General features: G+C 39.1%; 1 protein-coding gene across 9 annotated transcripts in view; it reads left to right on the forward strand.

The window, feature by feature from the left end:
• Positions 1–12,306, forward strand: part of MEIS2 (Meis homeobox 2) — a 169,258-nt gene that overhangs the window by 38,604 nt on the left and 118,348 nt on the right. The window lies entirely within an intron of this gene.

Genomic DNA, 12,306 nt, shown 5'->3' on the forward strand with positions numbered 1-12,306 from the left:
CAGTCCTTGTCTCTCAGAGACCTGGCTAGCTTTTGGTGTGTCATCTACACTGGCAGCAGGTGAAGAGGAGGCTCCAAAGAGCATTTATGTCATTGAGGTAGGAATGGGAAAGGCCAAATGCCATTTTTTAACAGAGTCTCTCAGAACAAATTCCCATTTATGCCACAGGATTTGGATATGAATAAGCACAGGATGACAGTGCTATTAATACTTGGGCTTTTGATCAGCCACAGATACAAAAACCTGTGTGGCTTCTTTACTGAAGTTGCAACACTAAGATCTGCTTCTGCTCCTAGTAACATATATGAAAATAGAGCTGTTCAGTTGAAAGAGAAAAGAAGTGTCCTGGTATATCTATTTTGATCACATGTACTTCTGTCCAAGAAACTGCATTCTACTTGAGTGCTTAAGGATGGAAAGGAAGCACATATTGTGGCATTTTAAGTTTTTAAGATATGTCTATTGAGATGAACAAGAATTAGTAAAAAAAATGTCCAAACTCAAATTTGAAAAAATGTAGTTGCTTAAATGAGAGCATGAGCATGTTGACATATTTGTCTCTAAAAGCAGCAATATGTAGCATTTACTTATCTAAGAGCCACCACAAATTGCTATCTAAAGGAATTTTGTATGTTACTCATTTAAGAACTTTTGAAAATCCTTATCCTTAAAAGTTTGCTGAAAGACACGTCTTTGTTAACTGAAAAGAGAATTTTGTGTGTTAGATAATGCTCTAACACTATTAGCATCTCAGTCCTCAGCCCGCTGCATGAATCTCTTAAATTTTAAAAGATGATTTAGTAGTAAAATAGAAAGTAAAACAGATAGTAAAACACAAGTAGAAATAACAAAGGGAGGTTAATATCTTTGAGGCAAATCTTAACTTACAGAATCCTATTTGCCTTTTTTTAAGCTCTCTCATTGGCATCATTTCACGTAGGTTTTCAAAGGAAGGGGAGAAGGAGAGAGTCTGTGTGAAGTTTATTCCAGAACATAATGCATTTAAGCACCGTAGTTTTCATCTTGATACCGCAAACCAACTGAGAAACTGTTCTTGTGTACAGCCTTGCTGTAAAGATCAGAGATGGCTGTATCTACAGCAATCCCTAACCAGTCTCAGAACATGATAATTCCTTGTTCTGGGTCAGCAGTGAATACCTCACTCAAATGGTGCAAAGTCAGCCAGTTCTTAATTTTTTTTTATCTCCTCAAGAGTGCATTCAGCGACTTTAGCACTGAGAAGAATGACTCCCCTGCCTAGTGTGATGAAGATCTGGAAATGTGCTGTCTCAGCACATTTAGCCTGGACTGCTGCTTGATTGGTGGGGCTTAGATTTGATCTTATGGTGTATGTGTCAGTTCTCTAATGGGCTGGCTGAATGTCCTGTCCAAGGGGAAACTCAACTGAACCCATCTGAACCTGCATCTGGAATAGAAGTCTTATAATTCTCCAGGTTTTTTTGTTTGTTTGTTGTTTGGAATCCGTTCATACAGCCAGTCCCATCTCTTCTGGTGTGATATGGGGTTCTCTGGAGTCCAGTATGTCGGGTTCTTCCCAGGAAGAACTCAGGGGAAAAAGGCAGTCTAGGAGTATTTTGTAGGTACTATATATTAGTCTTTGGAAATGCTTTCTGTTGTGGTGAAGAACATGAAATCAAAATACAGGCTAATGAATAGAAAAACAAAGCTTCAGGTGTTTGGGGACAGAGGTGTCTGTGCTTTTCAGTTTTGTGCTGTGAACCTCTAGGTAAATAATGTTAAAACAAGTCATCTACTTTTAAGTTTTGCTATTTTTCTGCTACCCTATTTTGTTAATCCATTTCCTGGAAAACTCTGTCAAAAGCTTTTCTCTGTGTTTCTACAAAATTTTGCTCTATCAGTTTTTTTTTGCTTACTTAAAGAAGGCCTAAGCCATCCTACAGGATAGGCTATGCGCAGAGAGCAGAGAAGGCCGTGGCCTTCTCTTCTTGATCCCTTGCTTTTTTTTTTTAAATTGTAACAGAACAATCCCATAAAACTCTAAGATAAGAGGAAGTAAGTTGCTTGTAAGTCTTTCTGATATTATAAAGACAATTTGCAGGACAAGAACCCTGAAAAGATTTTCACTGAAAGTAAACGTGGGCAGAACCAAAGCACTGAGTTGTCAGCTGGGACATTACTCACCAGCTGCAGCAATCATTGGATCAAGCCCTTCATTGGGCTTGTACAAAATATCATACTACTTATAAACAATATGTCTCCAAATACCTAAAAAACACATTATATTTTAAGTATGGGGTTTAACTTAAACCTACAAAAGCAGACTGTCACTGTTCCAACGTAACCCTTCACATTCTGGCATTTTCCAGACTGCCAGCCAAATGAACACTTTAGGAGGAGGTGCATATATATGTCCACAGCACCCAGCGAGTTAATCCACCCTACTGTGCATAGGTGTTGGAGCTCATATGGTATGTAAGATTCGCCAAGTTTGGAGTTGTTTCGTATTGTTACATCTTCTGCACTATGCATTCACAGCAAGCATCTTTTTTTGATGCTGCTCAGGTGTTTGTGAATGCATATCAAGATAGCGCTCATTATTTGTGTTTTATGTAATATACAACTTTGTATACATTTTGTCAGCTAGAATATCTTTCATGGTTCATTTTGATGTATTCTGTCCAAACATTTTTTTTTTTTTTTTTTTTTAATAATCAGCCATGGTTTTTTTCTTTTCTTTTTTTTTCTTTTTTTCTTTTCCTATAAATCTTCCCATAGACTAATGTGCATTTGAACTTGTGGCCTAACAAATGTCCTCATTAATAACTGAAGCTTTTAAGTTAGTGTCTCTCAGGAATAAATGTCTGTTACATTTCTAGTTATAACTTGTTTTGGAAGCAAAGAATTGCTGTGAATATATATACTTGCATGTCATGGTTCAGGCTGGCACTGGTTATTGCTAAATAATCCTGGAAAAGGAAGTTTTAAACGTGCACAGTACACAGACCCTGGCTGTGTTAGTGGACACCAGTTTAAGGGATGTCTTCTATACAAGCTGCAGTGTCCAACTGCAGGTCCTCTTAATGGAACAATATGACATCCAAATACCTCACAGTTCATGTAACAGCCGTTTGGAAAATGAAATGCTCTAAGTGCTACTTACAAAATGGAAGGAAATTTTTATTCCTCTAGAACCACACTAATTTTTTAATGAGGAAGAACAGTACAGGATGTTAGCAATCATCTACTTTAAAATTTTCCGTACTCTGTTACTGTTAAATATAAACAACAACTGCAAAATGTTAAAGGTTAAATATTGATGAGATATTGAACTTAATTAGTTAACTTCAAGTGCAGGTAGAATTTTAATTGAACTTAGTTATTTGGCCCATATTTGAAATTATTATTGTAATGACAAAAATGACAGAATAACAAATAACAGGAGAAGGAATGATGCTTAAAATCAAGCGAAGCTGTTTAGTACTTACTAACACTGATACAGTAGATTGAGGAAATTAGAAAAAATATCCCTTCTGCTTCAGTGGGGATAGATTTGAAAAACAAAAGAAAAAAATGGACTCTTAAAGAAGATGTGCTTTAGGCAGAAAAAAAGAAGGTTTTTTGTCTCTAGATTTCTTTAATGACTTGTTATTGTTGTCTCAGCTGTGACCAGAGTCTGCAGCTGGTATTCTTAACAGAATTACTACAAGAATGCTAAAAATATTTCTCTAAATATATGTAGAAAAATTATTGGGAAAGAACAGCATTTAGACTGCAGTACAAGAAAATTTTCTGTGACAGTGTTTAGTATGATGAAAAATTTAAACAGAAAAGCAGCTATTTACGTTCACATTGCAGAGTAATTACTGGAGCAAGCAAAATACTTAAGCCTAATTTAATGATGCTTTCCTTCAGCCCAGGTGCCAAAAACTGTGTGTAAATTTCACAACTTGTGCTGGGAGGTGAGGGATAAATGAAGTTAAAGCCCTGTAGAAACAAGTGCATTGAATGTTTTCCTTTTTGTGAGGTACAAAGCGAGTTTCGCTTTTAAACAGAAGAGCATCATAAATCAGCATAAACCACAAGTTTTAATGAGTAGGTCTCTTCTGGAAGTGCAGTGCTTGCAATTCTGTTTGAACAAGACAAGGATCTGGTCTTGCACTCCTTACTCAGGCAAAACTGCCACTGACATTAATAATTTTGCTTGAACAGAACAAAGTGCTTGACGGCAGTTATATGCCAGCATGAGGGGCGTGAGATCAGGATGAACGTACAAAAAAGTACATCTTCAGATGGATGTACCTTTGGCTTCTCAAGCTAGCATTTCCTCAAACTACAAGAATCTTAATTGTAACATTTGCGGGTGCAGAACTTAACATTTACCATGCTGGGAAAGACTTTCTGGACTTCAGTAACCTGATCAGTACGGTCTCCTTTTGGTCTCTGCCTCTTTCTGGTTCTTTGTATTGCAGGGCTGATGATAGTATCTGGCACATTCCTTGGATGACTTGAAGATAGCAGCCTTCTGTGTTTGGGGCTGAAAGATTGTGAACTCTGTGTTAGCAGAAATGCCACACAGGGGAGTGAACTGAACATTAAAAAAGCTTTAGCTTTTAGGTACTGCAGTGCAAGCAGAGTTGAATTTGAGAGCTGGGACTTAAGTGGACATTTGTCCCTGCTTTCTTCCTTAATAAAATCTGAGTGTTAACTGTGGATAAGGGCATTTGGGAGATCACTAAAAATGAATCATTGAGTGCCCAGAAGAGCTTTATTATGATATACTATGGAGAACTACAGAATATACCATGTACTTTTTATGTGCTTATCGGATGCATGTTTGAGTTACTGTTGCTAAAGTAAATTGTTTTTTCCTTTGCTGCAGAAGTACAATAATTCCCTGAATTAAAATGGCAAAATGAACCTCATCAAAAAGTGGATCTGTGTGGTCCTTTCTAGCCCCATGTTCCCATCTAATTTTCTTTTACTCCATTAAAGGCTATTGAGCAAAAAAAACACAAGCTCCAGCTAGCAACGTTCGGTGCGCTGTATTGTGCGTGTATATTCCCTATTTTGAAAAACCCTAACAAAATAATGAATCTGGGAAAAAAATCTCAGTGCTTAAATCCTGACTGTCCAAACTGAGTAAAGAAAATAAAGAAATTTAAAAGATCTACAGACAGACGTCAGGTGCCAGAACTGAGCCCCTGCAGTTAGGCCCAGGGAAGGTCTCCTGGCTGGTTTGTTTGCTCCCGTGGCAGTCAGGCTGGAGGAGCTATCCTGTTCCTGAGGTTCCACGTGCATGTTGCCACTGCCCAGTTAACCAGTGTGAAAATAGCGTGGAAAATAAATTATTAAACTATACTGTTATTACTAACTTGCCAGCTCTACAGAAACAAATGCAGCCACATTTACATATGTGTCCATCTGTCTGTTTTTACACTTTATGTCTTCAGCCAGTGGGTGAAATTGTTTCAATCCAAGCCGCAGTCTGATTTTTTTTTTTCTTCCGATATTTATGTGTGTGTGTGCATATGTTATTTGTAGATGGACATGCATATTCCCGACAGTAGCTAGTTCTTAATTGTTCTTTTAAGTAACCTAATCTATCTGGCCATGGCCGTTTTAACTGGCGAAAGCAGCGGAGTTCTCCATGGATAATTTTCGTTAGTTAGCAGATTGTTACCATCTCAGTGTTGCTGAAATCCCTAATCTCAGGTCAGCGTGAAGCTGCAGCGGTTACAATCCTGTTGCCTGATGCAGTGTGAATGGAAGTGCTTTCTGTCAGAAACATGTGGTCTCTTCAGTGGAGAGCCTGCGTAAATCCTGTGTAAATAGAGGGAGGCTAACAAAGGATGAGCCCCTGCAGCTCAGAGCATTTGGAGCCATTTGGAGGCTGAATTTGCTAAATGCTGCTTATACCGCCTGAAAAGTTGAAGAGAAAGGAGCATAAAATCCCTTCTTTTTTCTCTTTCTGCTCCTACCCTGGGGGGAGGGTGTTAAGGGCCAGGGAAGCCTGAGGTAAGCCTATGAAGACTGTTTTTTCAGTGCTCTTTTGAGTGTGAAAAAGGTGGCATGGGTCACTGTCCCCTCTTTAATGTCGGAAAACCCACACAGTTAGTAAATGTTGCATGTAAACTAAAGCATTTCATCCCTTCTCCTGCACTCCACGGCAGTGGGCCATGAACTAGTCACTTGAAAATCGCAGAAAAATTTCACTTCAACATGTCCGGACAGTTTAGCACAGCAGGAACGTAAGAGAGATCAGTAATTAGCAGGTTGCTTTGCTGTTCCCCTTGTCTGCCTTGGAACACTTTTTTCACCTGATGTGAAAAAATGTTGAATTACAATGCACAAAATACAAATCCACTGGCTATAAAAAAGGGCTTAAAATTTAAACCAACGTTTGTTAGTTTTTTCTGTAAAAAAAGGTGGAATAATATGTTGGCTTTCAGATATAAGCAATGAGAATTCTCAATTCACTTCACAAATAAGCATAAGCTTTAGACATCCAACAACTGAGGGCTCAAAATCTAGCCTTTTCTTTTAGTTCTTGGACAGGAAGGCAATGAGTAGAGAAATGTGAAACATCACTGCTCTGCAAATAATTTCTAAAGATTTGAGTCACCAATTTTACTGCATGTACAGATATAAAAATAATGTATCTGGAATGTCATTGCTACTCTTAAGTAAATAATTAACTATTTGTAAATGCCAATTTAAAAATGAGATAAATTGATGAACATAGAAAGGTGCTTCTCCAGACACAGAAAATAAATAGGGTTTTTTTTCTGTCTTGTCTTTTAAATACATGTTAGATACCAAATACCATGCAACTCTTTAAGGCTTTAGCACATATTTCCAGATGGTAATGGAGACTTTTCCCTGACTGAGACAGCGTTGCTAAAATATGGTTAGATCAAGCAGAACTCCTTTGTAGGTAAGGTCTAATAGTAGCCTGAGTTATTTTTGTTTCCTTTCCATTTGAATTTATAGTTGTCATTAACATCTGGATTGTGTGAAATCTGTATAAGTACATCTTTATGTTATTAGCCCAAAGGTTTTGTATGGCTTTGTATTCAGGATCTTCCAAAAGAACAGCAGAGAGAAGAGCAACCCTTTATTTCCTCCCAGCTGCTAGAAGGGCTAAAGGATAACATCTGTAGTCAGAGAAATGGTGGTGCCATCTGTATGAAATCTTCCTGCGGCTTTCAGTACAAGAGCATCCAAGATCTCTTACTCTCCAAAATGCTCCCTCAAAACTTCATCTGACAATGCACCATCAGATGTGTCTGGTGTCTCAGATACGCAGAGGGGAGGGATTGCAGGAGGCTAGCTACAGCAGCTTACCTGAGGACATCCCATTCCTTGATGTGACAAGTGGCAGTTGAGTATGCAGGTAAAACTGGCATGCCTCTGACTTGCCTACACAGCTTCCAATGGCTCTGTCCCATGGCTCTGTCCCACCTGTAGTCAAGCTATTGTAAACAGCTTCCGCTTTACTGTCAGAGTACTGGTATGATGGCAAATCTCTGATCTGTTGCTTCTGGGGGTGTGAGAGACTAAGACAACTGTCATGAACATTGGTCATTCAGATGAGGAGAAAAGAAAATACAGTAGAAGCGACAATTTATATTAAGAGCTATGAACTGCTGAAGCTGTGAGGCTAAAAGCCTGATGATTTTAACAGGATGGAATGGAGGTAATGAGCCCTCCTGAAGGTTCTTGGATTCTGAAACTGAACTTTTCACTCTGTTACCCCTCCCAACAGCACAGACTGTCACATCCTCAAAACGTATTCAAACAGTTCTCTATTGCTAGCTCTTTTTTTTTTTTTTTTTTTTTTGACAATGGTAATTAATCATGTATTATTTTTTTTTTTAAGATTTTTCTCTTGTGATGGTGTTGATCTCAGTAATAAGCTGAACATATTTGTTAATAATGGTTTTGAATACTTATGTCTCCAGATGGACACATTGTATGTACAAATAATTGCAAATTCTGAATATAAGGATGCATGCAGAATCTCCCCTTTGTTTTGCATTAATACCTACAAATTCGTATCTGTCAAAATGCTAGGCAAAACGATTATGGAGTAGTTTTCAGAGTCCTTTAATATGGCTTTCATTTTGTTGCACTATTTTTAGTGAAATGGTGAAGTGCCTTTTTTTGTCCTTGTTAGATCCCTTCTCTTATCTCTTTTCCTTTACCATGACAAACCGTAGAACCATAAGGGAACTCTGAGGAAGAAACTCAGACGCTGAGTTCTGAAGTGTATCTTTCTAGAAATCGCTTTTCTCGCTGCTCTGCTTGTTATGATGGTAATGGGAACTATTTCTGAAATTTGAATCAGGGTTGTTAACCGGACTTTTGTGCTTTCGCATCACTAGGGTATCCTTTTCAGTTCTCCTTTTTTGCTTAGATAGATAACCTCTTATCTATCATGTTAGCAGATAATGAAAAGATGATGGAAAGACTTGATGAGCATCTGTTAAGCAGTTCTGACGTCTTGTTTCCCTGGGTCATTGCTCTGTGAAGAGCATAAGGACCAAGATTAATACTGAGGAGAGGTGTTCTGTAGGACTGGACACTGTGTCCCATTGTGTTCTTAGCTGTGTGAATACTGGAATCAGCAAGTTGTCTGCCCAGGGCAGTCAGTTTGCAACAAGATGAATTTGAAATTATAGTGCGATGGAAACCCTCCTCTACTTACACAGTCTGTTTTAAATAAATAGTAGTCTGCTTTGCTTTCAAAGCAAAACGATTTATCCTGTGGGAAGAAGTTCTCAGCACATGCTAAAAGTGTCTAGTGTGGAAGCCTAATTTCCTGCTGTGTGAAAGAAGTTTTGCATCTCTAGCCTCCTCCACAAGCCCTTCCCCTGCAAGAGAACATTTGTAAGAAATCCTGTGTGGGTCAATTTGCAATGTTTCTTGTATACTTGAACATCTACCTGTGTGACCTCGTGTAGGAAACCTGCTTTAGCAGGGGAGCTGGACTCAGTGATGTCCAACGGTCCCTTTCAACTCCTATGACAGTGATTTCTGTGATACTCACTCAACCTTTCTTAGAGGTTGCTGAGACTACTATACATCACAAGATCTGAAACAAGCTTGGTAATGTGCCTGAGTCTCTCCTGACTTGAATCCTGTGTAGTCATTGACATATCCATAAAGAGAGTGCCACTTAAAAATTTTCCACTCTCCTAACCTAAATATAAGGTTTGGAAATCACTTGTACTCTTTGCATAAGAATAAATGAACGAATAGTGTGAGAAGGAGAAGGTTACCCTCTGTGTTTTTGCTGTGTTGTGAAAGAAAGGCCAGAGGGCCAAAATCTAGACTTAATTTCTCCACTGCAACACTGGGTTAACTGTGCTTGTATAATTCCTATTTCCGTGCATATTAGGACCTGTCTCTGCTCTTCTTGCTAGGTACAGTCCAAATCAAGATGTGAACAGTTTATAGAAGCACTGCCACTTCTAATGATGTTTAAAATGATTTAAAATTGGCTTCATTCATGCAGCAATTAAAACATGCTGAATCCAATGTGCAGTAGAGTGACGTTCATATCTGCCAATTTTATTCCACTGTTGATAATTTTTTTCTTCATTTAAAATAATTCCTATTTTATTTGTATAAGGCAAACTAGGATCAGGCCCTCCATATCTGAGAATTAAATCATTCTATCTTGGAAGCATCTGTGAAGGGCTACTTGTATGATTTTTTGCAACAAGAAACAGCCAGTAATGTCAGCAGTTGTAGTGCTATTAAAGATATGACAATACAGCTTAACAGGATTGGGCCTGTAGTTTACCAGGAGCAACAAATCTTGCAGTGTGTATTCATCTGCTGAGGTAATTTGGAGGTATGATATTTGAATATCCTTTCATGAGGTTATGGAGCAGATTAAGGAAGCGCTGTCTCTCACCATTTTAACTACTGATTAAGCTAGGAAGCCAATGGAAGCTTTAGCTGAACTTTCATCTCCTGGACTGCTATTAGCTTTTAAAACTAGGATATTAGCAACCTCTCCAAAAGGTCTAAACACTGATTTAGCATGTAGGTGACTCCTGCTGAGGATACACACAAAGCAGAGAGTGTGTGTGTAAGGATAAACAGGAATTTGTCTGTTCATAGTGTGAACAAGTGCTTCTATGGTGAGAAAGGATGGAGCAGAAAGCAAGTTTTATAGCTACATGCATCCTATGCATACACACATAGCTTTTACATACAGAGACAAAGATATCTTTATCCATACGACAGATAGACAAACGGACTGACTGACTTCAAACTTGCACTTTCAGTGCAGATTTTTCCCCCCCCATCTCCGGGTACTGCTTTTCAAAATTGCCTGAGGCTACAGTACAGCACCTCAGATCCCCAAGGCCCATTGCCTGGCTCCTAATAGCCACTCTCCATCTGTGTCACATGAACAGCTGATGAGATAGCTCCAGTGTCTGTATTTTGGAGAGCATATCCACCCAGGTTAAAATGCTGGGGTTGCCAAGGAGCAGTCAGAAGCCATTAGTGTTTGTGAGAATTTGCCTTGCAGCAGTTCCTTGGCATAGTGGAAAGTAAGTGTGTGTGTGTGTGTGTGTGCACGTGTGTGTGCTCATCTGTGATAGAGAGGTCTGGGGTGGAGTATGGGGGGGTGGGCAACGAAAAGGAGCACTTTGTAAATAGCTAGCATCATACAAAAATGAGCATTTGGTTACAGTACATAGGGCTTCTGTGTTTTCTTTGATTGGTTTGCTGTGATCTGACTCTCCTTTTTTCTGTCTTTAATGGAAACAAACAGAAGAGAAAAGAAGCATGAGAAAGAGCGGTGACTTTGGGGTCTTGCTCTGGTGTTTGGGCAGATGGAAAGGAGCTGCTCTGCCTTGGGGCTGGGTGGTTGTAATGAAGTGGCCTGTCAGTCTGTAAATAGTGAGGGTCATCTCTTCCATGTGATGGAGAGTATCACATTGCAGTGAAAATGGAAATGTCAATAAAATTAATCTGCCAGCTCTTTGCTGTGGCTTTTTCAGTCTCCCTGGTCCGAGAGGGTGGGTTTTTCACAGGGGAGGTGGTGGAAGAAGGGTGATCTGGCACAGGAGAGAAGATGGAGCTGAAATGCAACTTTTAAAGCAAATGGACTCTGCGTAGCTGCAATGTATTTCATTTAGTATCACTGCAGAGCTAGACAGGGCTGTAGGAATTAGTTCGTGAATCTATAGCATTCCTCAGGAAGCTATGGAGCGTCTAGCTCAGGCTACATTGAGCACAGAGTTTATTGTTTTAGGCTTTCTTGGACAAGGTTTTTACTTAGCATGGGATTTATGGCATTTACTGCTAATGAATGTCTATTCTTAAATTACAAAAACCACCGTCTCAGCACAATTCCCAGATGTCCTTCCAGGACCTCGGCTTCTTAAACACCAGCAGGGAGCATAAACTCTCCACTTCTCTGTTTTCCTCTTTCGTGTGGCTCCGGGCTAATGATGTGTAAGGAAAACACAGCAATCTATAAAGTCTCAGCGCTGTCCCAGTATTCTTCATTTATTTTGCATTTGATTATGCCACAAGTCGGATCTTGTTTCTTTCCTTTTTTTAAAGTTATTAGTTCAAATATTAATGTAGGAATATGGCATATATTGCTGCTCTTGATTGATGCCTTCCCAAAAACAGGAAGACGTGCTCGTATGAATTTTAAGAAAGTAGGGATCCTGCAATGCCTTGCCAGAAGAGTTTTTCAGATACATAATTTAGATGCCCTCCAGGCAGGCTTTCAAGGCATTTTTGCTGGAGGGCAAGAAAAAATAACTATGACTGTTAAAAGTAAATGATTTTTGCTAATGCACAATTAATGCCAGGGAAAAGCACAGAAGAGAAAGATGTTGATGGAAAGTTCTGATTAAGTGAGAGCTCTACCTTGATGTGCATCTTTTTTTTTTTTTTTTAATGATAATAATCACTGATGCAGAGATGTAGAAGTTTTCATGTCATGCAAATGCTATATGCAGGGTTGTAGTTGGTGTACGTGTTTGTGCGTGCGTATGTATGTGTGCCGGGGGTGCTACTTCTGGGGAGGGGCTCATCTGACAGTGTATTATGTGCACTGAACAGTGACACAGTTACTGCCATCTCTGCAGAGGGCCTCGAATATATAGACTACAGAACATTTAACTTGATTACTTATCGTATGTATTCAGAATGGTTGTAGGGATGCATTTACAGTGAATGGGTTCTCGTGTGGCAGGTTTTCCCACACTGAATCCTGTAATTGACAAAGAGCTATTGCACTATGTCAAGTGCATGATCATAATTGAATTAATGATATATGCATGTGTG

Source organism: Lagopus leucura, unplaced genomic scaffold (assembly GCF_019238085.1).
Source record: "Lagopus leucura isolate 7727_CA_CO unplaced genomic scaffold, USGS_WTPT01 Super-Scaffold_1, whole genome shotgun sequence".
Classification (NCBI taxonomy): domain Eukaryota; kingdom Metazoa; phylum Chordata; class Aves; order Galliformes; family Phasianidae; genus Lagopus; species Lagopus leucura.